General features: G+C 47.4%; 1 pseudogene; it reads right to left on the bottom strand.

The window, feature by feature from the left end:
- Window positions 1–888: 888 nt before the first annotated feature.
- Window positions 889–4659, bottom strand: LOC140685454 (inner nuclear membrane protein Man1-like; annotated as a pseudogene).
- Between the last annotated feature and the right edge of the window lie 1437 nt (window positions 4660–6096).

Below are 6096 nucleotides of genomic sequence, written 5' to 3' on the forward strand. Positions count from 1 at the left end.
TCACACAGTGCCTGCCCTCATCATCTCTGAAGCAGGGCACACCAATCACTCCACCCTCACTCCCTTCACAGAACATAAGTTGTCAGTACCCACCTCCTTCCTGTGCTGAAGGGCAGGGATGCTCTGCCTTACCACTCCTGTATCCTGAGTGCTCAGCACAGAAAGTGATGCTGGCTTAACGAGTGGACGAACACACCTGCCTACAGCCATTTAGTAAGTTAAAAGGCAGAGCCTGGAAACCAATTCAGGTGAATCTGACTGCAAACTCCTGCACGGCCCTACCAGAACTTTTTTTCGCTGGTGGGAGGGGAGGTGCTTTGGGCTTGGCAATCAATCATTTTTAGATTTTAAAGAAATTATGGAACTACCTACACACATATTTAATACTACAAAATAATTAACCAGAGTTTCAAGAGATCTTACTTCGCCTTTTAGAACCACAACTCAATTTGGGAAAACAAAAACCAACCAACCAAAAAAAAAATCCCAGTGCATGATGGATGATGCATCTGAACAATCAAAAAACCTCTAAACTATTGAGTAATTGGATTGGCAACTGCACCTATGGTTATTTAAGGCCAAAAGAAAACGTAAGTTAAACACATAAATGCATTTTACTTAGGCTTACTTGTAATAGTCTGTTCTTTTGTAAGATGTTTTCAATTCCCACATACATCATACAGAAAACCTTAAAAGTAGCCATGGGATTTTCATTCTAATCATGGTAATCATGTTCTTTCTTAAAGAAAGATGACAAAAATACACTCAGTCTGTTGCGTTTCACTATTAAACCATGACCTTGCTGACAGAAATCACCTCAGGTAAGATGCCCAGTGCGGTCAGAGCCCAGCACTAACCATAGGCCCTTTGCTCCCTTGCCCAGAGGGTTTAATACTTACTGCCGAGTCCTCCATCCTCGGAGAGTCCTGTCCCTCTCACTCGTAGCTAAGTCAGTCCCAACATGAGGGAAAATAGGCAGGCAGCAGCTAACAGAAACATCCATAAGTAGCGGGCACCGAACCCCCCTGCTGGGGACACCCCCTCCTGTTTAAATTGCTGGAGAAGTTCCTCCTCCGGCTCGGAACGCTTCGGTTTCTTACGGGTGTTTTTCACGTAGCTATGATTGGAGTGATTGGTCCTCAGTGAACTGGAGGCGGCCACCGCCGCAAAGGGAGTGAGGCTGTTAGAAAAAATCCTGGGGGTTCCACGCTGAAGGCCCCACCGCCGATATGATGATTGGTTTTAAGAAGGGAGCCTGTGGACGAATACAAGGTTGAGTCCATGTCGGCGAGCGGCGGCGGCAGGAGAGGGGCCAGGTTCTCAGCGTTAACACGGCGCCTAGGCGCGGGGCTGGAGTCCAGCTGATCACGCCCTCCTCCCTGCGCCGCCGCCGCCGCCTCGAGGTCTCGGCTTCTGACCACACCCCCGGCTCCTGTCCGCACCCCCGGCTCCTGTCTACACTCCCGGCTCCGGTCTACACTCCGGCTTCTGTCTACACTCCCAGTTTCGGTCTACACCCCGGCTCCTGTCTACACTCCCGGCGGCGCCGCCCTGTCGTGCATCGCGATTCCTCCCCTCCCGGAACTGAGGTCTCAGCAGCCGCCGGCCGACTTCGCCGGCAGCGGGGAGAGAGGCTCACTCCGGCCCCGCCCGGGCCGGTGCCAGGAACGGGAGCCGTCCTTCAACACCCGTCCGCTGGAGGCCACGTCCCCGTCCTCCTCCTCCTCCGAGCCCGAACAGTCTTCCCGGCAGCTGTAGGGAGCAGCCCACTGCCATTCACGGTCCGTCCGGACCGCAGCGGCTCCTCGGCCTCCGGGACCTCGTCCTCGCCGCCCTCACCGCCCTCTCCCTCCTGCCCTTCGTCCTCCGCCGCCCCGTCTCTCCCCGCCGGGCTCTGCAGCTCCGGAGCCGCCGGCCTCGGGCCCCCCGCCCCGAGCGGGGCTTCCTTTGCGCGGCCGCGTGGCTGCCGGTCACCGCGCTGGCCGTCAGGGGCCGCCGACGGCGGCTTGAGCCCGCGGTGCTGGGCGGAGCCCGGTCCCTCCTCCCGCCGCCGCTGCCGCCACCGGCCTGGCCCCGAGGACCGGCCTCCACCCCGACCCGGCCGAGCTGGAGCGCAGCAGCACTCTGCTGCCGGCCGTGGGGGCGGCCGGGGGGCTCCCCGGGCCCGGAGCCGAGGTCCTGCCCAGGCCCCGGGGGTCCTTAGGTGGGAGAGGTGGCCCGAGGCCGGCCGGACCCGCATGCCCGCGGCGACGACCGTGGCGGCCGCCGTGTTACTGTCGCGGCTGTTCCGCGCCTTGGTGCTGCTGCTGCTCTTCCTCTAGAAGCTCCTTGGCTCCTTGAGGCGGGCCGGGCGGCCGCTCCCTGTCCCCCGGCCGGAGACAAGCCGGCGGCGGGGCGGAGAGAAAAGCTCCTCGGCCGCCAACTGCGGAGGCGGCGATGCGGCCGCCGAGACAAAATGTTTTAACTGACAATTTCAGTATGTGAGAATGTCAACCCACTTGAAAGTCCTGAAATATAAATGTCTGAAAATTAAACTAATAAGGAAGGGATAAAATCTATTGATTTAAAATATAATTATTACTCAATAGTGTCTTTTAGAAAGAACAGAGTTTGACATAAAATCTGACCAGTGACTGCTATTAAATAACCAAAGGGCATTTAAAGTCAAGCGCAGATCTCGTTCCAGTGAAAACTGAAAATCTGTATGACAATGAAAATTTGGAGCGTGTACGTGTGTGAGTGAAGCCTGGACCTTGGGGAAAGAGACAGACCTTGGGGAGGGTGAAAAAGGGAGAAAAATGCTAAGATGGGGAGAGAAACGGAGGCAGAAAGACTAACGGAACAGCAGTCAGGAGACTGGGAGAAGCAAATACGGACAGAGAGGCAGGGAGAAAGCGAGGCACAGAAGAGTAAAAGGAGGGTGAGAGAGGAAGAAGGAAGAGGTCGGGGGACAGACAGAAAGACAGTGGAAGGGGCACATCGAGGGGTACCCCGGAGACAAAGGGAGAAGAAGGATGAGCAAGACTAACAGGAAGGGAGAGGAACAGAGGCGCAGAGATGAAGGTGCAGAGATAGCTGGCAGGGAGAAAGGCACAGAGGGAGAGAGGGAGATGACAGGCGAGGGAGAGGGTCAGGTGAGCAGAAAAGGAAAGACAGGCAGACATAGAGACTGATTCAGACAGGGAAGGGAGAGGGGCCCTGAGACACCAGGCAGAGGATCAGAGAAGGGGACAGACTGAGACAAGGCGGGAAGGACCAACAGGCAGGTGGAGGAAGACAGAGGGAGGGAAAAGACAGAGAGGAAGAGACAAACATTCAGAAAGTCTCACTCACACACACGCACAAGCTGCGAAGGGCAGAGAGAGATAACCTAAAGGAAATAACAAAAGAAACAAAAAAGAGAAGGATACTTCAAAAAGAGAGAAAGGTGGAATGTGGCAAAGGATAGCTAAAAGCATTTGTGTGTAAGAATTATGTGCTGTTTATTTCCATTTTCTTCTTTCATAGTTCGACATAAAATTTAAAACCTCAGGCTTGAAAAAGAAATGATGAAATTCTGGCATTAGTTTGAAATAATATATCTGATAAAAAAAAGCCCTCATTTTAATAATAGCTGTTAATGTCTGATCCTGATTACACAGTTGGGAATCAGAAAGAAATAAAAGAAGGAGGAGTAATGATATTCAGCATTGATTTTTAAAAAAAGCTACGTAATGAGTTTTGTCCTATCTCCTCTAAAGAGATGAGTTATTTCTTAAGGTCAAAATAATTGTTTCAAATTGCAGAGAGGGGTTGAAAGTATTGCAGCAATTCCAAATACTGTTAAAATTTCAGCTAAATCCAGGTAAAAAGTAAACAAAACTCTCAAAAATCTTCCAAACACGTCAATTATACACTAATGGACATTTTTAGTTATTCAATCTCACCTACATGGTTAGAGTCTGGTTTAGAAGAATCATAAAATATCAAAGTAAATGTCAAAGTTTGCAGACAGTATGATTAGAAATCAGATCTCAAAAATCACATAATGCAGTTAGCATGTGCTCGCTTTTGCAATGTGGTGTTCGACTCCGCTAATCAGAGCAATGACAGAGCTAGGTGTTGCTGTTAAGAAGCACTTTTAAAACAATTCTGATCTAGTCTTCCAAAAAGGAGTATAAAAATTAACATCTGCTTTTAAAGTTAAGGTTCTTAGTTTCTTAATTTCCAAAAGATGTCTTATCCACACTGTATTTGTTCCACAATAAAAATGTTAACATGAAAGAGCCATACAGTATTTCTATTTTAAGATGAACCTGAAAGAGAAGTCATTTTCCAACGGAACAACTGTGCTGCTTTACACAAATATCAATGAGCACACAGGCAAACTGTTCTGTCCTCAAGATACAGAAAGGGTCACAAATGTACGGGTAGAGTAGAAGGAACTTGTACTACTGCTGAGAACTAAAGGAATCCTGCTCCTCATTCTATCAATCTAAACAAACATATCTTTGCAAAAATAAACAAAAACCATTTAAAAACATGCTCTCATTTTGGACACAGGACTTTATCACATATGCCCCTAGCAAAAATTAGGGTACTAATTGAGTATGTGTAACTCTTCATACGTTTGATCACCTTTTGTACACACTATTAAATCAAAGAGTCACATACCTTCATCGTGTTGGTATTTGCTTCATCATACAGAGTGAGTGAAGGTGTACTTTCCATAGTATCTGTAAACCAATGCTCTGCATTGCTCTTCCACAGAGCTCGCGGAACACACAACCGGCTGGTGAGCCAGGCACTGGGAGAGCAAGGCTGGAGCGGGCGACAGCACTCGCCCAGGACTCAAGCAACAAAAAGGCAAAGGCTCTCTGTTGTGATGTCAGTACCACTCTAGCCGGTCACCACCCAGAATATCTGAGATGCATTGGAAGCCCCACTGAGCTCTTCATTAGCAATTCAGAAGCAATGATGCAAAACCCGGTGAAACTGTGAACGTGCAAAGACTATCAGGATTTTTTAGATTTCTCACCATTAAATTTTTGATGCACACTGTTGGAAAAATGTTGAGATAATTAGATTTTTCTCTAATTCCCTAAGGAACAAAATGTATGGAATCTATGCATGGTTAATATATCAGATTTTTAATGGCTCTTTGACATTTTTTATCTTACTAACAAAAAGCCTTTTTGAAAAACCCCAAAGACAATGCCTACAAAAACTGACATCCAATGAAGTTTTGCATCTTCAAACTGACTTAATTGTCACAAAGAAAGAAAACACATTAGGAACATAATTCCTTATTTCTCAATTTGTGTTTTTTAAAATTAAAATGAGCTGGCTTATTCTGGCAAGAGCATTACTTCTTTATACCAGCAGATGGAGACAGCAATAGAATTGTGATCAGAAGACAATTCTGCCCTGTGCCAGACGCCTGTTGTCTATATTAGGCTCAGGTGGCAGACTTAGAAGGAATTAACCGAAACTCAACGTTCAATAACCATGAGAAGAAAAACAAAATAAAGTGAAGAAAATAAAAATCAAAGGTGCCTAACTGGGTAAAACAGTGAGTAAGCAAGAGAAATGTGATTTTTAAATTCTAGACGCTGGTTTCTGCAATTGCTGGGTAAAGCACATGCCTCTGTCTCCCATTTTAGGGAACACAGATCATACCTTCTGCCAGCATACTGGAGTGCTGCAAGGGTCCTAGCAGACAAGACTCAGACATTACTTGTACTATTTGAGGAAAAGATGTATCCCACTAGCCAGAAACACTACCTTTCTCTGCTACTAAAAGGTTGTCTTCACACCGCTTGTCACTCTACCAGATCAGCAGCACTCTGTATGCCAGCTTAGAAAACAGCAAAATAAAAGACGCTGACTTTAAAACTTGAAAATAAGTTACTGCTTTTTCAAAACCAGGCTCTATTTCAGACCTATCTGTATAAATCCACCAAACCTTCACCAACTATTCAAACAACAAAAGTGGTAAGACAGTTATCCCTGTCTGAGAGGCTTCACATTAACTTCAAGTTTCCTCAAACACCTGTTTCTCAAGTGTTCAATCCTTTACCATTTCCTGTGCTCTGTGGTACTCACCTGCTAATAAGA

Source organism: Vicugna pacos, chromosome 24 (genome assembly GCF_048564905.1).
Source record: "Vicugna pacos chromosome 24, VicPac4, whole genome shotgun sequence".
NCBI classification, from domain to species: Eukaryota; Metazoa; Chordata; class Mammalia; order Artiodactyla; family Camelidae; genus Vicugna; species Vicugna pacos.